General features: G+C 43.6%; 1 protein-coding gene across 6 annotated transcripts in view; it reads left to right on the top strand.

Annotated features, from left to right (window-relative positions):
* Positions 1 to 556: 556 nt before the first annotated feature.
* The window catches only part of chl1b (cell adhesion molecule L1-like b), a 64,465-nt gene continuing 41,781 nt past the window's right edge, over positions 557 to 23,240 (top strand). For all 6 annotated transcript variants that reach the window (XM_035662114.1, XM_035662116.1, XM_035662112.1 and 3 more), the window contains exon 1: positions 557 to 697. The gene's annotated coding sequence lies outside the window, so the exon portion shown is untranslated. The remainder of the gene's footprint in view (positions 698 to 23,240) is intronic.

Here is a 23,240-nt window from a genome sequence, read left to right as displayed (position 1 = left end):
ATTTTAATAAAATCTAAATATTACATAAAGATAATAGAAATTAAAAATGTAACTTAAGCCAAAAATAACAAATGAATGAATAAACAATACCCCCCACTGGGGATATTACAGAATATTGGGTACTACAAGATAATGAACAGCTCCTGTATCTACACTGAATGTGAAGTATGATTTGCTCTCATCCATATTTGAACACCATCCTCTGCAGCAGGTTAGCGCTGGCCGCCTCCTCCTCCCATGAAACCCTGCTCGTTCTGAGGCTTGGGAATAATGTCGCTGTCACTGTTTTGGGGGTGGTGGTGGTGGTGGGGTGGGGGGCTCTAACCCGGTCACAACGCGGGGAAGTTGCTCGCGGTTTTTCTGCGTTGCCATGGGGTTTTGTAAAACCTATTGACTGCGATAGGGTCCCTTCTTTTCTTTGAGTCTGTCTTTGTAGAATAGGAGGTGGAGGAGGAGGAGGAGGAGGAGGAAGAAACCGCTATTACTTTTTTCTTACAGAGGCTTGGGGTGGGGTGGGGGCGATAGTAGCATCCAGGGAGAGGAGGAGGGAGGAGGAGGGAGGAGGTACTCCGGTTCAGACCAACTGCGAGGCGAAGCGGCGTTACGTCGGCAGTTAAACCTCCCTCTGCCCTCTTCCAGCGGCGGAGAAACAATTCAACTTTCTGAACGGCTGCCGCGGCATGAGTTGCACCTGAGGGTGAGTTCACACAATTTCTCTGTTTTCATATGGCCCGAGAAAGAAAAAAGAAAATGAATGTCCGTTTTTCACATGTTCTCCCTCTTGAGTGTTGTTAGTTGTTTCACTTGTTACAAATGTTTAGCTAGCTTTGAACACGGAGCTCTCAGTCGGTGCCAGGATCTGAGCACCTGCACGGCTGCTCTCCATGGCAGGTGGCTGCAAACTGCAATTTAAAGAAAAAAAATTAAATATGGGGGGGGGTAACGAAAAGAGAAAAGAGACATTTTGGCGCAGGGAAATGTGGTCACGACTCCTGTTGGAATATCTTCAGTTTTTCACGAGTGGAATAATAACTAGAGTTGAGCTATAAGCTGTGGTGTGGGAGGTGGAGGACTAACCTAGCTCAACCAGGTTTACCCACAATACAGAGGCACAATTACCCCTCTCTTCTGTCCCCTAGCACAGAACATTAACAGTGAGCTTTCAGGCTGTTTTAAATGAACTACACGATGCAAGAGTGCTACAGTTGATAAGTATGATCACTCTGAGTTATTAATCTTTTCCATATTTGTGTGAGTGGCTGTGCCGGCTGATAATGATCAGAGCCTGGAGATCACTCTCTGCCATCCCTCTCATTTACCACCACACTGCCCGTTACACAGTAATGATCTCAGCCTGCTTATCGCCGGCTCTCATGCTGAATACTGAACCGCAGGACTGAATCATACCTTGTCACCCAGTGTGGTGAAGAGCATTATCTCACTCTCTATTGGCAATAAATGCACATTCCCTCCTGCATGTGATGTGACAGGCGGATAGTTGTGTTCAGTGGGGGGCCAAAAAATGCACCAACACACATCTGTGTGTGCCCCGCTGACGGTTGAAGCACAGCGATATTTTGTGTGCAGATGTGAATGTAGTAATGTACCGCTAATGCCACTTCAGCACATTTATTGTTGTAGTGTGAAAAGGTAAGTGGGGTTGTGTGGCACTAGAAACAGCCTTGAAAGTGTATGAAAGGTTGTTTTACTCTGGAGATTTTTTTTCCACCTCCGCTGACACCTTTGACAGAGCACTGGAAGGCGTTTTGGAGCAAAACCTGTTGTTTTCACAAATGACATCTTCTTTCTGTTAATTCTTCTCCACACTTAGGGAAATTGCTTTTCATTCCGTGTTTGTCTGTTGCACGAGTGTAAGGCGTGCACGACACAAGATTAGACTGACTGATGAGGCTTCAGTGAGTGCGATTAAAATCACATTACAGGGACATTTAAAGCAACGGCTTGGTGCTGTGGTTGTTGCCTATAGCTGTAGTAATTGATGGGCGTGTGGATGGAACAGTTGTGCGTTAGGCTTCTGTGCTCGGCGTGTTTATAGACCAGATATATCTCACATGGTTAACGTAGTGATTCCCTCAGTATGAATATTTACAAGCTATGCAAATTCCTCACACGGTGTGTGGAAGTGCTGCGCATTGTTCAGATGTTGGTTTCCTCACTGTTGTTGTTGTCTCATTACAGATGATGCCTTTGAGGGAATCCCATGAAACACAAATGTTTCATAGTTTACCCATAATTTGATATTTGTATTCCTTTTGATGCTTTCCTTTCATTGTTTACAGCACAGTCTGCTCGGCCTACATAGTCTGCAACACAGTTTGTGGTACATTTTCCAAAAATGAACATTGTGCTAAACATACTTCCACTAAAGCTCCTGATAGTATTTCTACTAATACTGATCCTGGCTGCTTAATGTTAAACACAAAGACCTCCTGAAGGTCACACTGACATTAGTGAATGTAATGATCTCAAGCTGCTCCTCAAGAAGAGCCGATCCTATTTATATTGTCCTCTGTTCATCCCATCAGGCCGAGCCAGAGGCACATATGTTCTCAAGTGCTCATAGCCAGAATGATCAGGTAAGTTGTCTGAATTTAATTTCTAGGCCAAAGACGAGAGCCGCTAATGGCACTTGTCATCACACGTGGTCCCCAGCTTCTCTGTATTCAGGGCAGTGGTGCTTTGTGTCCAGAAGTAGGTCGAATGCTTCTCACCAAACAATTTGAGCCGGAGCCAGTAATTGGACAAGCAAAGTGTCGACCATCTCCCAGCCGGTCCATGTCAGCCAGCCCTCTCACCACTTAATATGCAGCTCCGACCTGACGCATTTCATGGACCTTTTTCATCCTTTTAATCATTTCGATTACGAAATGCAGGAAACAGAACATCCTTTGTAGCTGCAGGCGGACTCATTCTTCATATGTTTGTGGCCGGCTTACTCATTCTGAATATGTCCAGAAACACCCACTCATACTAGCTGTAACTCTTAGTAGCACTCTCATGTAGGTTTTATTTATATAGTCTAATATCACAGATTTACCTCAAGGGCCTTTACAACCTGTACTGAATGCGACTTCCTTTCTCCTTTAGAATGTTGATTTGGATAAGAAAAAAACTCTTTTACATGCAATAGATGTTGTGCATGCAGACCGACGTAGTAAAATGACAGAATGGAAAATCAGAACGACAGAATCAGTAGATTGCAAACATTGCTAAGCTCAAGCACACCATTCACCCAGGTAGCAGAAAATAAACAAACACACAGAGAGAGAGAGAGAGAGAGAGAGACTGGATCTCCTGGAGGATGAAGATCCAGATGCAAAACATCTGGAATAAGGCAACGACAGCCAGCGGAGAGGAAGTTCTTGGCTTAATTGATTCATTGAGACTGAGACCGGACCAATAATGGTAACAGGCACAGGGCCTGAAGTCATCAAAGAAGAAGCAATTAACTGAAAGTTAGGGTGAAGCGATGAGTTTCAAGTGCGGATTTAAAGGAGAGTGTTTGATGTCAGCAAGGAGAGTATTCCAGAGGAAGATAGCAGCCAGCGGATGTCTTTTTAACTCTGGGGACAGACAGAATCAGAATCAGAATCAGAAGGACTTTATTGATCCCCGGGGGGAAATTTGTTCAAGGAGCCCTGTATTCTGAGAGTGGAGGTATAGGGCTGAAGGATATCACACTGGTGTCAGACTGGTGGGCCCATTTAGAAAAAAACGGTGACCCTGGTGATTACTTTAATGTGGTGATGAAAAGAGAGTGTAGGATCAAACCTAACACCAAGACAGCTGACTTTTAAACTTTGAGAAATCACACAGCGAAGGGTTCAACTTGTGTGTGTGTTCGTGTGTCGAGCAGAGCCAATGACCAGCATCTAAGTTCCAACCCAGAAACATTAGGGTTAGATATGTAAATGATAAAATACCAATAATAAATGGGCTTTACACAAAATGATATCTCACTTCTGCACACAGGTTGAAACTCACCTGAACCCACACCTTGCCGTGTTGTTTTCATCCTCTGCTCGCGCATCTACTTCAAAGACTGGACCTACGTTCAGAGGCAGGATGTGCTCTGACGGTGTGATCGATACAGGCAGGCTGTGATTTTGTCTTGAACTGTTCATATAGGTGTGTGTTGGCCTCGCAACAGACCTGTTTGGACTTACAGGATGTGTGTGCACTCTGTTGTCCTCCATGAGAGAGGAAGGGGTTGGGAGTGAAAAGCAGGGACACAGAGAGCTCTTTCTTTGTGCCCACAGTGTCTACACCTGGCTTTGAACAGAGCAGACTGAAAGATGTATGTATCAAGATTCAGTTGAGCCAGGGACCACTGGAACCTGGATTCTCCATGTTGAAAGGTTTAGTATCTGACACTGTCTGCAAATGCATTTAAACCACTCTAAAACGTTCGTCTGATCTGTGCACAGTGTGTAGAAGATGCGTCTCTTATCAGCATCGGCAATGTAATTTCAGACTATAATTCAGTCTGTCAGATGGAATCTGGAGTATCTGATGGGTATTAGAGATTAGAAAAAGCAGCCTAACAACAGAGAGCAGGAGGGAAGTGCTGTGTCAGACTAATTGTCCTTATAAGCCGCCCTGCTATCGATGACGTGTTGCCAGTGGCGATGCAAAAAAGCGATTTTAGCAGTATCTTACAACAACACGTGCGCTGATCCATGGATACAAAGCGTCAACCTAAACCGTGATAATGACAAATACTGCACCGATAGCCGGACACGTTGAAGACGTTAGAGGAGTGGCTGGCAGACGCGGCAGGAAGGTGTGGAGCCTAGCGAGTACCCAGGCCCCTAATTGAGGTTCAGCTCAGGCTCCAGCACTGCAAGCAATTACAGCGACGCCTCGTTCTCCCTGTGCTGCAGGCAGAGCCGAGAGTGCTGCAGCGCCGCCGTACCCGAGCCCTCCTCTTTCATGTTTGTCACCGATGACAGCAGGAAAGGCACATTCTAGCCAGTATGTTCTGGAAATGTGTTTGGTTACATGAAATATTCATTTCGGCGCTTGCTCTCTGGCAGCGTGCATATTTATTTGCCAGATTTTTTATGATATCTGTGACCGGCTCAGAGCAGAGATAGGGGAGTGCTGCCTCTGACGGGGGATGGAGGAGGAGAGGAGAGGCAAAGATAAGAGGTGCTGATCGTCAGAATCAAGGTTTGTTCCTTATTTAACAGGCCACTGCGTCAACGTGATCAGTGGCTCCTCGCGCTGTACGGACAATTAACCAGTAAAGTTAACACTGAAGGACAAAGCGGCAGCGAGGTCGGCGTTATCTCATATGTTCAGTGCTTCTTTTCCCAGCAGGAGGGGATGAGAGGTCAGCAGCCAAAACTGGCGATGTGCTGCGCGCACGTCCCCGCCTGGAGGTATAGTTTGGCTCGTCATCATCCTTCCTCTGTGGGGCCCAGATTGTTTTCTCAGAGCCGGAACATTTTATCCAGACATATTGATATTTGCTGCCAGCAAACGAGACTTGCAAGCTTTTCGTGTCTTTCAGAATGTCCTGTGTTTACGTGACATCATTCAGGAAAAATAAGACTTGTTATTGTTATGTACAAGCGCCAGCATTTACATACATCTTCCACTTGTTGTGTTATTATCCTTTCCTCCAGGCTGTTTGTGAATGTGTTTTTCATGGGAATTTTCCACCCTCTATTGGATTGAGTGCAAAGACAGTGATATTTACTGGTATTCTGCCTCATATGGCTTTCAAATAGTAATGTTTATGTTTAATTAATCAATTTGGATTATGCTCACATGAAAACCATAACCAATAAAGAGAACCAGTAAGGGGATGTTGTATGAGAAGAATTCCACTAATCCCACTGTGCGTTGCTGTCAGCTTCAGACTCCATTTCCAGTCGTATTGTCCCGATTCTCGCATGCCCACTCAGATTTATAACGACGCGGGTACATATCCTCTAAATTCAGTGTTTCTGTTATAAACCTTGGTGAAAAGGGCAACACAACCATAAGCTTCTCCAAGGAACAACAAACATGACAGCTATGACTCAGAGAGTAAGAAGTTATTGCCCTTAAGTCACAGGGATACAGGGGTGATTTCCATTTCAATTGCAGGCTCAATTTGGGATAACTCATGCATACAGAGGTAATACGAACAAAGAACGTAGGAATAAAAGTGACAAATGTAGAGAATGGAACAGAGGAGTGTGGTATCACTGGCTTTGTGTCCCATGAAGGGTATTGTGTGTGGCTGCATGGATAAGGTTGCAAGGGGACCCCTGGGACTTCGAAGTGAAGGGCACCGAGGATGAGGGAGGACACATGTGACAGGCAGGGGACACAGAGGACGTACCGGGACAGAAGTGAAACACACTGTGATGCTGGTACTGTTTTCCAGTTCATTTGATGAAATTGCCCATCTTAATTTTCCACATCCCAAATTGCTTGTTTTGTCAAAATGGCAGTGCAAAATCTCATTCAATGTACAATCATTGGGAGCAGCAGATTGTCGTATTTGATAAGCTGGAACAGGCAAATGTTTTCCATTTTGACTCACTGAATGTTAATTGTCTAAATTCTTATTGTTGGTTCATTTTAAGATATAATAATATAATAATAATAATATCATAATTTGCTATGGGCAATGGATACCATGGGGAAAATATTCTACATGTGTTATATGTATATGAGTGGTTTGGGCTTGTTTTACAGAGTCCTTAGCAGCTGTATGTCCCTGCATTATAACACTTTTGCATCATTTTAAAACATGAATTAAAATTAATCAATTTATTGCTTAGCTCTACGTCATAGAGGAAAAGTCAGAGGATCAGGAACGTCATCATCATCCTGGGACCAGTAATACAAAATTCAAAACCCATCCAGTTCCAGTCCTTGCCAGTGGAGGACATAGCTCTAGCAAGGTTAAATAAGCAGTGAATTGAAAATACTATTGTTTTGGTATTTGTACTGAAACTTAGAAAGCAAATTTTGTGTTTTTCATAGCAGACATTTTGATGTGAAACAGACTTTGTTAGCCTCAGTGTCCCAGTAAGATGCTAATTACAGTTGTGCTTTCCCTGCTGCGACATGCCCAAATTGTCTGCTGTGAAAAAGGTCAATTAAACCTAAACTAAAACTTTGTCATAGTTTCCAACCTTTAGAAAATCACTGACGAACATAGTTCCAAATATTCAGTGCAGCTATATTGACTGTATTTTGCATAGTCACTGTCAGAAATATGATGTGGTAGCATACAAAGGTGTATTTGATCGTTTGTGTGAGATAATGTATCCCCTAAGTGCTGCCTCCGTCCGTCTGGAAGTAGGTAACGTGTGTCAGTGTGACAGGGTATACAGTGAGGGCAGCAGTGCTCTATGTCCAGAGGCTTCTCCTGGGACCTCATTACACAGTGCCGGGCTCCGTTGGGTGCTGTAAGTGGACTGCTGGGAGCCCCGAGCCAGTGCTGCTCCATGTATGTTGATTTGGTGTGAACATGCGAGCCCCGTGTCTGCTTTGCATACTAAGAGCCTGTTTACTGGCCCAGCGAGGCCTGGAGTCAAGCGCAGCACTGTCCTCCAAATGGAAGATTAGAGCGCAGATCAAGCATGATTAGAATCATGAAACAAAGAGGATGCGCTGCTGCTGAGTGGTCAATTTGCTAAGTGGGCTAACACATGAACAAGAAGCATAATCCTTTTTTTGTTTTCTGTTGCAGCAGTTGCATTGATTCATTAGTCCCACGGTGTCCTTTAGGTTTGATCATAGCTGGAGCCAACAAATGAGCTCATCTTTTCATCCCAATGGGGATGCAAGATTTCATAAACCTTCATTGACGATATGCAAGTTTGAAGAGATAGCCTGGTCCTGCAGCATTGTACAGCGGTCATGCCAGCTTGAACTTAACTCTTTTCGGCATAACGATCATTTTCAGCAGTTTTTAATGCTGTGATGTTGTGTGAAAGTCTTTGCAGTCATCCTTCAGGGTCTTCCACGAAGAGCCAGGACTCAGCATGTCTTTTTCTTAATGTACTCACCCCCAGACAGAGCAAATGTTGAGTGAAAGAATCTTGCCAAGCTGGTACGAATCCAAATTAATTCATCAGCTTGGGGGAGCTCCACTCTCCATTTTTACAAGTGTGACCCGCAGACCACCAGCTATGAACTACAGACCTTCTTGACCTCATTATTTTTACAGCTCCAGATTTTTTTTTGGGTAGAAACCAAGACTTCTTGCAGAGCACGTTTTTACAACCCTATATCAGATTGCAAACGATCTCACCTTGTAACATTCTCTGCGGTTTACAGTGGAGTTCTCATGAGTATCAGGGGATGCTTTTGACCACAAATGAGAGCGGTCACAATGTCTCATTCCGCTTAGGTAGAGCTATTATGATGTTGAGGCTTGAAGGAAATAGCTTGTGCATTTTAGTCACAAAGTGACTCATTTGAAAGCACAGGAGGGCAGTGGTAGGGGTAAATACTGTTTAATTGCATTAGCTAATCAATGTAATGCAGGCTTTCCTGAAAACAACCACTAGAGTAAGGCTAATTGTGAGTGTAGTGCTCATTATGAAATTCCAACCTGTTTAGCTTCTGCTATAATTGGAATTATTTTCCTGTTAGAAAATAGCATGCAAACACTATAACGACGCAGCTTGAAACACAGGCTAGTGTGGATTGCAGTGTGCCATTACTTGTTGTGAATGTTGCACACAGCCGTGGCTGTTTGACCCTTGTTTGTCTTTTGTAGTACATTAGAACATAGATTACAATGGTTCACACTTAGATTTAGCTGAAGTTCTTCCTTCCTTTTAGAATTTGTCTTGAATTAGCGTTCGTGCTTTCTTCCTTTACAAGAATACAGCTGCAGGGTCCTTCTGTCGGCCATGATCCCAAGAGTGAGGAAACATATTTTTGTGCATTGTGTGAACTGTTGTGTTTCTCCAGAGCAGAAAGACAAATACAGAATATCTGTGATAAAGTAGTACAGTAAACTTCACAAAATGCACAACCTAAGAAGATCTCTTGGGGGGACAATGTCATCATTATGAAAATAATGATGACATTGTTCTGTCACAGAGGCAATGTATGATTAACAGCCTAATGCTAATTTGCTATGTTGGAGAATTGAGGACATGTTGGTGGTGAGAAGCAGATGTTTGTTTCAGATTAATCCTTTAGATATTAAGAGGAACAAATACTTTATAGATAAGAATAGTGTCCTGCAGCTCAGTAATAAGTTATTTTGGCTCATCTGCATACATTCATCAATGTAGAATCCTCTTATCTAAGTTTGCACTTGTGTTATTCTTCCTTACAAATTGTTTTAGGCAGATATTTACACGTTATTTTATGCTTAAAGAACATTCATAAATAGCTTGTTCTGATCTCAAAACAAATAGCAGAGACGGATTTTTCTTCAGCAGAGAATAAAATGACCTCCGGTTCCTGTGCAACAGCAGGATCTGTGGGTTATTCTGGGTTCAATCTGCTCCGGGTTCATTTGATTCTGCAGTAGTTCAGGCTCTGGTCTAGTTCAACAGAATCCACATCGGTTTGAGACAGAATTTTTTTGAGCTCTCAAAATTCTTAAGTCCGTGTATGAAGAAACCCTGCACCATTTCACTGTGAGAGCTTTGCCAATTTGGAATGGCTTAAAGGCTCCAAGCGATGGCTTTGAGAAACAAAAACAGATCAATAGAGGTGATCCTGGAGAAATCCTACTTTGATATCCTGGACTTCAGCCTGGAAATGCTCCCATCAGTCTTCATGTGACATGTAACACAGGCTGCTTTTGTCTGGATGGATGCTCACTTCACTGCAGCTTTCTGTTGACCCTTCCTGTGGTTTCCTGTGGTGTGTCACGAGCCAGAGGCGGAGTGTCCTCGTTGCCGGAAAGGACGTCAGGGTGGTCTTCAACTTCAGCCCCATAACTCCTTGAGATAGTAGGCAGTTTGTTGTCTTTAACACTGACATTTGCATTTAAATTGACTTCATGCCACTGTGATTTATTTTCTTGGAGAGTGACAGAGTTTTGTCGCCGGCTTTGCCTCTTAATTCTCTTGCATCTGCCACAAGTATGATAACAGTTTTTATTATTCAGTGAAATCGTGGTCTAACTTTGTTTCATTGTGTGCTACAGCCCCTCGCCAGTCGCAGACCACTTGTATCTCAAATTCTCTCAAAACTGCAGATTAAATTCTACTCAGTCATGCGTGATGGCTTTTCTCATGAATTAATTGTAGTAGAGGAAAAACACTCTTTTACATTGGTGAGAAAATTAAACTCAAAGAAAGTACAGAATGCTGTTCCTTTTGAATTTGGAACATTTGACTTACACTGCCACAACAGAGCTCTGTCACTACATAGTATGGGGCTCTTTTGACACTACATTGCAGATTGACTTATAATGCAGACTGACACGTGCTCGCACCCATTTCTACATGTGCTCCTACACTAAAACGTGCCTCAATATCACCCTGTAGCTCCAGTGTCACTATAAGGGGAATAACACTTGTTTAGCATGTGTTTTTTCTCAATTGAGAATCACATGTATTAATCTGAAGCTCTTTCAAGTCTTGCTGATGACACTTCTGCGATTTATCCACCTTACAGAAATAGAGGAACAGGAGACTGCCAGCTCTGCAGGGGTCATGATAATTTCGGGGGCCGTGTTGCTCATGGGATGACAGTTTGACGCAGGGTGTTGGCAGAGATCACCTCAGAAAGCACCTATAATTGACACCATTAGCCTTGAGGTCTGTCAGTTGTGTGACAGCTGATGAATTCACGTGTGCCTTCCCTCCGCTGTAGATAACAAATTCATACCTCCTGTTTCTAAACCATTTTACACTCGAGTAATCCCTTTCTAACAGCCACTTGCACCAGCTGAGGCACAGTTTGCAACCCAGTGTCATGGATTCGTGATTATCCTTTTCAGAGTGTGAAGTGGGTGAAGCGCTGGCCAACGCGCCCTCCAATGGAAGTCTGTCCACAAGTCTTGATTCCCCCCGGGTGCATTTCCTTGTCTTCGTGTTAAACCGGCGGTGTACAGGCCCCTTGGCTCTGCTGTGTGGTGTACCTCACCTGCTGTTGAAACATTTGGATCATGTCCCTGAGCAGTGAGCAGATCCCCGGTTCCCCATTTGCAGCCAAAGCAAAGTTACAGATGGCTCTGCTTCCGCCTGTGGTTCACCCGTAGAAGAGGTGCGGAGAGTTGGAAGGTCACGGGCAGGTCTTCTTCTATCGGACCGTGTCGAATGTCATTACTAACCCACCGAGGCCTCTTTAATACTTGAGCCCCTCTTTTTCTTTACCACCTGCAGTGTGATGGGATTTTAGCTGGGGTCCAAAGTGTGCCAGAAGCAGTGCTATTAACCCTGTGCATTGTGCCTTTCTATGAAGGGCAGTCCACTGGCAGACACTTCGCACTGTTCATAATAGAACAGGCTGCATTCCTTCCAGTGAGCACGGACATACTTTGCTGGCTCTCAAAGAGCCTTCATGCAGATTTTGCAACAGTGGCCACTCTTTTCTTCCCATGTACACAACCCTCATTTTTCAAACCCGTTCAGAGCAAAGCTGCTCCTCCTTTGGGTTGGTTTCTATCTGCAGTCATGAAGTAAACAACATCCTTCCTCTCATTCGCTACAGAACCACAGTGTAAAGAACTATTCAGACAGAGTTGAAAAACAATGAGTCTTCTCCAGTGTGTGTGGGAGTGTGTCTTAACTTCACAAAGGGAGACTGATGCTCAGTTTGTAAGTTGACAGAGGCACGTTAGCATCACAGTGAAGGGAGGAGGATTTTTGAGCAATCACAGCGGTGGTATTTTGATCTGCAGCATCAGGGAGATGTAAAGTACTACAGTGCAGGGATGCTGTTTGCATGTGTGATAGCACACCGTGTTAGTGAGAACACTTTTGAGAAAAATATGTACTACTGAGATATTATTCAAATATGTTGCTGTCACTCAAAAATGTTAAATTTTCACAGATTGTTTCCTCACCATGTTTTCTTGCTTATTTCACAATATTAGTCTAATTTATGCACACTGACATTGGCTGGTGTTGCAGCTGTAATCTAAATTATCTTCATGGTTTTCTGTCACAGATGGTAGAACAGCTGTGATTGAAAGAATTAGACAAAAAAAGGATAAAATAATCTACTAGATCTGAACCCTCCTACATCATTTTGTGACTGCATGCTCACCACCCTGCAGAGATGGAAAAACACTGAATATGTGGTGTAAGTAATGGACGTTCATCTACTGTATAGAGACAGTCTGTACGGTGATTCATATTGTATGTAGCTGGAGGAGCGTACTGTTGCCGGGGAGCGTGGGTATTGTCAGTGGAGTCACGTCTGTCTGTCCCTTTTCTGTGGATTGTGAAATGGGAGGCCAGTTCTGATCAAGCCAACCATGAGCATAGCTCCAGGTGGGGGAATCCATTATGATGCTCAGCCTGAAAGGACCCCACACTGGTTCCAACAGGAACCAGAGGGGGATTTGTTTTGCTCAATAAGTGGTGAAAATGGTATCGAAAATAGTTTTTTTCCCCACACTGTGGCTGATTTATAAGCCTGCATGTCTCCAGTTTCCTGCTGCTGTGATAAAGCAGGGGGAGGGGCCATTAAACTGATGACATACCTCTGCTGCTCTGTCACTGTCAGTAAACAGCACCCAGTGGAAAGGCTGGGGTGGCCACAGGAGTCTGCTGCTTGCTTCCTTTGCAGATTCTTTGGACTGACTGCTTACTTTGATAACAGCAGATATGAGGCTGAGGGCCTGTGTAAAACATTCAGATGAAAGAGAAAGCAAAACAGAAAGAAACAGGCTCGATCAAAGCTCTATGTGCTTCAGTGCATAAAAGGGATGTTGTTCTGAGCCATTTGGTTCCTGTCTTGCAAATGCAGCAAGGCTACTATCTATAGAGGAGCATGTTGGGGAATCCCACCCCGTCTGACCAGAGCCAGGAGCTCTGGTGCCCAGAATGCAGAGCACAGCAAGTCCGCAGCCATCATCATTAGAGCCGTACTACTGTGGACACTAATGGCTGTCCCCGTTCTGCTGCCTCGGCACATTCAGAGGGCCCATCTGAGACTTGAGGGTGTGAACACGTGAATTAATTCAAGAGAGATGAATTCACCGTTCCTATTCCTGCTTTACAGCAGGATGCAAGCCGTAGAAACCTTGAGTAGGGAAGAGCCACCACAAGTGCATCCGTGGTGCCGTCCTGTTTCAACCAGCCTTGAATCTTCAGAGGAGGCTAATTGGGGAGTTTGTCCTCGTTTATCTTCATTTAAAGGCTGGAAAAGATGCCGTTGTTTACTCGTTTCAATATTGAGAAGAGGGGAGCGGGGAGGGGAGACAAACAGTGGTGGCAGTGTTAAACTGGGGGATGGGGCTGGTGAAATTGATGTGCTATCGTTGGACTCCTAATTGCGTTTTAAGATCGCAAATAACCACACGAGCATCTTCAAATGGAAGAAGAAGAAAAAATCCAGCATCAAAAGGTGTCAGCATGCATATTTCAATAGAATGAAGATTTATCACCTCTGCTTCTTAAGAAAGTGTTAAAAGCAATATTTGAAAATCAATACAGGGTCATGACAAGGCACATTCATCAAGTTAGTTTATTTCTTCAGTCATGGTGAAAAGCTTTACATGGCCATCTTTTTCCAATTACATGCAAAGGCGGACATAGTCTAACCCCCTTTCTGTTGTTTTTGTAGTGGCAGTATAGATTTTCAGCCATCCAAATGAACTCTTTACTGAAGAGCCTGCAGTCATTGTGCTTGGCTCTTTCCCGGGGTTTAGACACAACCGTCCCCTCCTCCAAATGTACGCTTTACAAATCAATAGGCTTTCACAGTAATTTAACTCTGTGTGCCCCTGAGAGTTTGCGATAAATTCACTGTATATCATAGGTAGAATTAAATCAGTGTGGTTCCCTGTTGCCCTTGCCACTGCACAGGCTGGTTAATTGATGTCCTGGCACAGACTGTATCTTTCGATGTGGCCTTGTACATTCATTTTATTCCAGTTGAACAAATTTTATTTCTAAAATAAATTCCTGCTTGGTTTGGTTGGATTTATCAGGATTTCACCCCGGATAGTGCACAGTTTATGATTTGGCTTTTAAATCCAATGTCATTCTGTCTGGCAGACGGGGCGTCATTGATGATGATTAGTTCAATGGTTCTGTCCTACCTGATGCTGATCAATACTAATATTGCAGCCAATCAATCCAGTATATGGAGCAGAGGCTGGGATCCCCAGTACGGCTTTTTGCTTGGAGCCTGACCAAAACAGTGGTAGAGCGGGCCATTTTACCAAAAAAGATCAAACTCATTCTTCATGTTCTAATCTATAATATGCAGCTCTTACCAACTCACATCTGTTATCATACCAATCTGTCTTTGTTAAGCCAATATCTGCCAATAATATCAGCCTGATAGATGATAGATCAGCCTGGCTCCAGTTTTTGGTTTAAATCATATTACCTTTGATTCCTGACTAATAAGGGTAATCTCGTTAGTCTTATGGAAATGGAAAAACCCAAAACCCATAATTGGGTATGCTGGCAGAGGGCTACAGTCACTTGTCCAAGACAGTTTGATTGTAGCTTAATCTCTCTAAATGTCCTCTGACAAACATGTCCTTTAGTCTTGCTGTTTACAACTGCAGCCTCAGAACAGTTGCCAGGGTACAGATTCTATGTGTTTTTAGACATGCATGGATTGGTTATTAGGGTGTTGAATTAAAGGTAGAAGGTTGTTCTACAGGACCAGACTTTTATCTCATAGTATAATGCAGCATAGTACCAAACCTGCTTATTGTAAAACAAAACAAAAACAACACAAATTCTATCCCAAACTAAACGTATTGATGTGGGTTCACACTTGTTAGGGGAGCATAATGTATCTAGTTCACTTGCATTTTGATCAATTCTGTTTTTCAATAGCCTCATCCTGGATTAGCAGCCGAGCGCTCGGGCACCGCAGACAAGCAGTGATGGAGAATCAAACTGAGAGGTGCGCCCACGTTGCTAAGATGCAGTGTACCAACCATTGTTCATCCTTTGGCAGGGCTGGGGAATATGCATTATGGATGATGTAGTCAGTCTAAACACATAACACATAAACTGTTAAAGGCTTTGAGATGAAAGCCAGGATGTCAGAGAGTGAAGAGCCTGTCCCGGTCTGACCACAGATCCCGCTGTGACCGCAGCACGACATAGAATCAGAGATCAATCAAAGCCTTCGTTAATGGAGCCGACAGCATGGTTCCATCACCAGCTTTCTAAAAAGCAACAAGGTGGAATCATATGAGCACTTCTGTCTTAACGATGTCTTACATCTGAAGGTATGTGAAAAAATACAGAGTGCCAATTGAAGTGTAAATTCTAACTATTTAGGGCCTGGTAAAGACACATATTTCCTTTTGGATATGTGGGTGATTTTGTCCTCTGTCACAGCTAAAAGAGGTCATAAATGAGGCACAGTCTGCTGTTATTGACTTGTTCTATTTGACACACAGTAACCCTCTAGCAGGGCGAGCAACAGTATTTGTATCTGTGTTCCATGTTTCAGACTTTCTCAAGCACTGGAAGATGTTTGAAAGACATGAATCGGTTGGATGTTTTTACTATGTATGTTTTATTTTTATCTGTGGCATTTTTACATAGCTACATACAAATAATTATAAAAGTCAAGAATTGTGCATAATTACTGAATAAAAACAAAATGTTTTCTAGGAAAATCTGCTGTTGAAAGCTCTCTCCGTGCAGTCCCAACTTCAATATGTCCAAAACAGAGCAATTCCTAAACCTCCCTTTAATAGAGTCTTTCAGGGAGGCACAGGAAGAGGAACAAATGCCTCTATTCAGTAGCTTCCAAAATGCTAATGCCTCCGGCTCTTAACACGTTTATAAGGGTTCCCATGTCACGACATGGCATGGTCCTCCCTAATGGGGGCTGTGGCTGGGGGGACTGCATGAAAAAGCCAGACACATTACAGAACATGACAAATATGACAACAGGACTGCTGGTTTCCTGGGGAACACAGCATCTATATCCCCGGTTTTCCTTCAGGAAGATGGCACGAAAGCATCTTAACGTCACACGGAACATTTGAGGTTTTTTTTTTCTTCACAATGGCTGCAGTCACTGAAAGCTCTGTTTGGAACCGAGCATGGGCCGCGACATTTAAAATATCTATAAAAAGTTACTGCCATTGTGTGGTTTTGTTACTGTAACAGCCCACACATCAGCGTAGTCATAGACTTTGTGGACTCGAAGGGAAAAAAGGCAATAAAGTGGCCGATGGCACAGGTGCTGTCACTGGAACTGTCGGCCACTCCACTGGGCAATATTGAATTCCAGTAACTATGTGCTCTCTTATGTAAATGATGGCAACACAAGGTTCTGTATTGGAAAAAGTTTCTGCAAGCAAATAAATGAAGAGCAGGCAGGGTTTAGTGATTGCTTGGGAAAGTAATTATTCCTTATCTGCGTGGGTGCTGGAAGGCAGAGTGCAGAGCCAGCCCCCAGCCTCCAGGGGCTTTTGGATTGATATTATGTCAACTGCTCAACAGGTATTTCTTGAGTGACGTTCTGGTCGACCTGTGGAACAGGTTCAGTGTTCTATCGACCAGTTTGAATGATTCAAAGTACATCAGACTTTTCTCTTAACTCCATTTTCAATAGGTCACTTCATGATCCAAAGCATACAGCTGTTTTCAAACAGACAGACATTGGATTGATGTTATTTAACGAATCAGATCTCTGAAGACTACACTGTCAATAGTGCTATTGATGTTTTGATAGAGAGTACATGTTAAACATTAGTGTCAACAGACATGCAATGCTAGGACATCAGTGACAAGCTGCCATCAATGCTTCTTTTAAACAGGAGTGAATAACTGCGTGGGAGGGCTGTCCAAGTCCTTTCCAGAGCAGTATCACTATTTGATTGTTTATGCCGTTCAAAAACCTTAATTACACGTACCACTCAACATTTTTGTCCAGGTGTGTCAAATTTCCACTATCAGTTACATTCATTCAGTCACGGCTGGCTGGCTACTTTGATTTTAGTGCCCCAGTAATCCCTGATCTCATGTTACCTTACATAAATAGGATTGCAATCACAGTAAGGTATACAGATTTGGGACAAAGAGCCCTGGTGTTGGATCTGTACTCAGTGGGATTGATGAATCCCTAGTATTTAAACATTTTTTAGTAGCCATTTTGACTATATTTGTTAATATTCAAAATATAACTGTCAATAACTGTGTTTTGAGTTATAATCCTGAATGTAAGTCAGTAGTGGACATGTTTCCCACCATGTCTGAAGGCTGCTGTTCAAAGCAATCTTTTAGAACAATCTGCTCAAAGCATTCTACCATGAACAAATGATCTGCTATTGTGCCATGACAAAAACCACTTACCACTGCTTAGTCAATGCTACTTCCTTTTTGATGACCCACCTTTGTTTTCCTTGTCCCACAGTTCCTTTCTCCTCGAACACTGAGTGTACACTGCCTCTTCACCATTACATCATTGACATTGCTTTTAAACTGTTGACATGTGCATCAGAAGAAATAATGCGATTGAGGTTGCTGGTACCTTTCAGTGAAAAAGAGCCCTTCACTTTTGAGTTGTTTGCTTTTGGATGGTCTGTTGTTGAGCTCACAATGCTGTGTGTTCAATCATCAGCTAACCTGATTATCAAGCCACCACATTGAGCTACCGGGAGGTCAGCTCCGTGCCTGGCTCGCCATCGGCCAACCTGTCACTAGGATGTGGTCCAAAACACAAAACAAATCTATATTCCACCAGTGTTTGTAGTAGCAGCCATGATTACAACACACCTTTCTTTTCCAAGTCTATAGACACAGATATCGTTCCAGCGCTAATGATTTTCATCTCCATTTTCTCGCCTCACCCTGCCCTGTTGTAAGTTGTCGATTTTATGATTAAGCAAATTCGATTTGATACTACTCAGTGCAGATGCTAGACCGCAGCGCAGCAGCTAAATGCTGCGGCTGCACGAGTACTCAAACATATACTCAGAAACCGAGGACGCCAGTCTCCTTTTGCTCTACCCACTTGATACCTCTCGAGACCTTTGCTCATTTGAAATGTAGAGCTTTTTACCTCTCAGCCTCCCACAGCTTAACCCTTTATGCAGCATGGAATATTGAAACTAAATGCATGTTTTGCTCGGCTTTACTAGGGGCTGCGTGGCTTTTTGTGTTATTCTCAAAACCTGCTGGAACAAACTGAATGTTTGCCAAATGGAAACATGAGAACTGCAGACAGTGTCACCTCACATGAATTGTATTGATTGTCTTACAGAGGGGTGTTGTAATCGTCTTCTCCAGAGCTCAAAGGAGGAACAAATTGCTAAAAAGGATGCCACACATTCTGAGCTGAGCTCTCTAATACGGAGAAAATGGTGTTCAATATGTTCAGTTTCAAATAGTCTTTATACTGTAATACTGGAAATGGATGAAAAAATAAAACATAGTCAGAAATTGGCGTAATAATAAATGCCAGTATGTGGGAAAAGTACAGCAGTTACTTCTCCTCTATGTGACTTTTAGTACAACAAACAGAAGCAGACCTCCACCCACACACAGAAGACACAAAGCTATATTCTGTCTTCAGGCAGAGCTTTTGATGTTAGCCTGACAAAAGCTTCAACTCCAAAAGCCCTTTCACTGGATTTTTTTAATGCTCCATGCGTCCTTTCAAGTTGTGAAGAGATAACTTTCTGGGTGTGCCTCGTGTTTCAGTTTGAAACAGGCATTTGTTTCATTTGTTGGAGCATCCATTCAAGTGGCACCAGCTCTTAGAAACACTGAGAGCTTTAAGCTCTTGATTCGCTGAGCCGGTCCATATCTGTCATAATGGTTTGATGTAGGGTAGATATTTCAGTCCCGTGGTTACATTTCCTGTTTCATGATTTATTCCACATCATTGTGCTTTTGGTGCACATAAACAGTGAAATAATGATGGAAACCAGCCATTTATTATGATTGACCATTCAGTATCAGCCCCAGTGAGGAAACTGTACCTGTTTTGCCTCGAGTCACAGTGCTGCTTTACTCTCATCCAGAAATTTCTCAGGTACTCTGCAATTTATTAAGCTGTCCATGTCATTCATGAGGTTGTTGGCGAATGTCATGTTCTTGCACTTCCTCAACAGGCCCCTCCAGACGCAGTGAATAATTTATGTTGATTTGAAGTTTTATAAGCCACTGCTACCCCGAGTATCCTGTGCTGTGCTCGATTTTCCCGGAACGTACAGTACGTAGCATGAACTATAACCAGACGCTGATACGCACACTCCCACAAGTGAGGGCAGAAGGGATATTTGCATTGTAGTGTGGCTCCTGGTGAACTTTGCACAACTGTGCCTGTGGGCTACTTCTACTGACAAGCTAATTGGCCATCAAGAGAGGCTCTGAGAATAATAGAGCTACTGGTTTCCCACCGTTGTACGCTTCCCACGATCAAAACCAAAGACAACAAAGACATGTGTGGTACGGCTGCATGGTGCGTTCTCCTAAATGGACATATTTTAAGGTAAATATTGGAGAATCAAGGGTTTCCCGGTGTTGCTAAGGCAAAGTAACATCTAGACAGTAGGGTCAGCCCACACACACACTGAAGTAGACCAGCCTGTGTTCTTTTATGTGCTCAGTGAATGGCCATGAGGATGGAGCTTGAAAAGTTGTGCAGCCAGCCTATTGATGAGCATGTCTGTGTAAAAACACACACACACAAGGCCTCACCCTCAACACCCCCAACCCTCTACACACACACACACACACACACACACACATCTTTAATTCGCCTCAAATATTGGTCTGCCTCCTCATCTCTCGCTGTGCGTCCATGTGAGACGGATCCCACCGACATTTTCCACCGCAGGATTAACTGTGTAGCGCGACGGGCGGCTCTGCCTCAGTGCTCCTAAAGGGCTGACCTCGGGATGTGTGAAAAGGTGGCCAGCAGGCCACTCCTTAAATGGCTATTAGATCCTTACTGCTTATTATGAGTGGGCGTGCAACTAAATGATCTGCCCTGCTTTCCCTTGTCATAGGACTATAGGCGGAAAAAAAAGCTTGTTTTCCGGAAATAATTAATCCTACTTGTTGGCATAATAATATTGAGGAGAACACGTTGCTAGTGCCTTGAGTGTTTCCTGATGAACCCTTTCTCTGACAGGTGGGCTGCTGCTGAGGACGATGATCATCTTCTCATTTAGCTTCCTGCCTGCAGGACCTTTGTAGCGCATTACAACTGAGCCCACCCTCTCTGGAGAGGGGATTTGATTCAGGCTAGAGTGCATTGGTGAGACCAGGTCTGTGCATGTGTGTTTGCGCACAGTGTGTGTGTGTGTGTGTGTGCCAATATGAGTATGCTGATCCCCTCCAACCATTTGGAAGGCTGTGTGTGTCCAGGGTGTATCTCAGAGCAGAGCCAAGTCTGGTTACCATGCCTACACATTTTACTAAGAGACACTGCATTTATCTTAATGAATTCATTTTCAAGCTTATGTTTGCCTCTGCATTCTCTGTCAGCTGAGTACACACTCTAAATAGCTGTAGAGTAGAGGCCTTTTCCATTTCTAAATGTGACCTGAGGGAAATAGCTTATTGATTCTTGGGGGAAACATGATTAAATTGAGGTCTAAGTGGACACTTCATCTGAACTTGTCTACAGGAGAGAAGATAAGAAAGGATAAGAGCCAGTCTGCTTTTGTCCGGGTTCTGGTATACTATTTCCTCTTTGATCTGGTTAAATGAATTGCTTCTTTCTATTTTTTGAAGAAATTTTAGACACATTTATGTTGCTTCAAGTTTTAGTTGGGGCTACATAGTTCTGGTCAAATGTAATCTTGCACCTCTTGTCAGAGCGAATAATGGTTAGTTGTCTTGAAGAAATATAATATTATTGCACTGTTGACATCTTGCAACATTTTGAACTTGAATTGTGTCAGATTCTAAGGACGTGCTTTTATTGGCATGCAGTTGTTCTGCAACAACAGTTACAGTTAGAAGAAGATCTTATATGATGATCTGTGCAGCTTTGTAATTTGGCTGTCCTGTTTGCTTACTGTAGGCGTTGTGCAGTCAGAGATGGAACAGACGTTGTTGTGCACATTGTGTTCAGTAGGTGTGCTAATCAGGAGTAGAGATCCCCTGATCACTGCCATGATCACTGAGTGCACCATCTGTGCTGCTCTGATGGCCGGCAGTCTGGCTGAGAGAGCTGGATGACAGTCTGGTGCAGTCTCTGTCCTCACAGGGCTGCAGTCGGTCCTGCCTTCAGTCTCCTGTGAGTGTGCTATTTTTCTTGTCTTGAAAGACCTGGAACCACTTAACACTTGCTTGGAGACACTTGTACGCTATTACAATATTAAGCATTTTGTATAGTTCAGATAAACCACAGGATGTGTGCGCCCTCTGATGTTTTTTGATTTATGTGTTTTTAGAGATCTGGTGTTTGATCAGTTTCTCTGTAGTGAGCCGCTCTGAATAAATCAGCTGTCGGCACGTTTCTGGAAATAATTGAGAAGATTGTTAAAGTGCCACGGATAATGGAGAGTTACACATAAATGTGGGCAATTTCATTGCTGGAATTTTGTCTGTTTTTCATTTGCAGTCACAGGTCATAAACATCAGCAGCCCGTCACAATGCACGGACTCTTGCTGAGTTCAAATAGAGTTTGTGATGGAATTCCCATAAATGTATAAACACACTCGCATGGCAGGTTGCAGTAAACAGCAAGCCATCAACACAGGACAGCTTTTCATCAGTGTCTCACTGATCAGTATAAGGATAGGGACACCTGTTACCATGACAACTTAGAAGAAAACCGAACACAGAAATTTTCATATTGATTCAGAGCTCTGGGAATAAAGCTCATGATATCAGCCAAAGGCAGGTTGCTCTGCCTCTATCTGCCAGTGCCAGGTTAGAGGCTTATTGACCGTTTTTGACAGACTGAGTAACAGACGACTTTTTGGAGGAATGGGCCGTGTGCCCAAAGTTCAATTAAAAGTCTCACACTGCGTGTAAGCAGCATATTTGCCAAATGGCGGGAAAAGTGTCAGTCTTCATGCCACCTCAGCAATCTGGTTGTCCTTCAGGGACATTGATGACTCTACCTAATCTTATTTTTGCTCTTTATTGTTTTTACCAGTGATCTAATCTTACCAGGTTGAAGGAGGTGTTTGGTGAGCACTTGCTTTGGAAACACATTGCTCCATTTTGAAGTGTTTGTAGGGCCATGAACTGTGACCACCTGCACCTTCTCTTTCTCTGCTCTCACAGCACAGAGTGGAGAGCAACATGGCTTTCGTTTTGAATGCATTGTTTGGTGTTGCCCAAGGGGGGGCATTAGGTCAAGAGAGCATTATTTTAATTCCAGTGACAGGATACGGCCGCAGACCTCCATCTTGTAGCGGTCAGATAACATTAAGTGATTGCTGCTGGAGGGAGATAAGAGATGTGTCATACATTAAAGATGTTGTAAACATTTACCGTGAGAGCGCAAGTGGATTATCTCACTTTAAATTGAATTTCTGAACGAGTCCTACCCAAGTGAAGTCAGTGCATGTCCCAAACCGTATCAGGCTGAGAAATGTGACAAATGACACATCGGGTGCCAGTGAAGCATGGCGATGATGGCATAAAATATGCCGATTGAATTTACGAGAGTTCGCTGAGTTCTGTGCTCTGCTTGCACTTTCTGCCTGACTTTTTAATGGCATTTTCAACAGCTGGTTCAAAGTGTGAATAAATGTTTGCCTTCTTGCCTCCGTAAGTCATGTCCAGATCAGTGAATCAACCGGGCTGGAAGTGTGAATGAGCCGGAGTAGCGGAGAGAAAGGGGAAGAGGCTGTCCCCGGGGCAGTGCCCAGGACAATGTCAGGTTTGTCTGGCCCGAGTGCATGAACACTAAGCTTTTCGGAACTGGCAGCCCGCCCCGGTACCTACCCATCTCCCCCAGCTTTCCAGAGCTGTCCAGCCCCGGAGCACTAAGCATTTGTGTAAAGTTCATAAGGCTTCCCTCTGTTTGTGTGGCCATAATGGCAGCTCCATCCTGTTGTAGCTCAAAGAGTGCTTATGGGCTCTAAGGGCCTTGCGCTGGCGCTGCAGAGGCTTGTGAGTGTTCTCAGTTACTGACTTTGGCTGACTGCTCTCATTATGAAAAGACC

Source organism: Morone saxatilis, unplaced genomic scaffold (assembly GCF_004916995.1).
Source record: "Morone saxatilis isolate NCDOM2014 unplaced genomic scaffold, NCSU_SB_2.0 Contig18, whole genome shotgun sequence".
Classification (NCBI taxonomy): domain Eukaryota; kingdom Metazoa; phylum Chordata; class Actinopteri; family Moronidae; genus Morone; species Morone saxatilis.
This window is presented reverse-complemented; position numbering and strand designations above follow the sequence as displayed.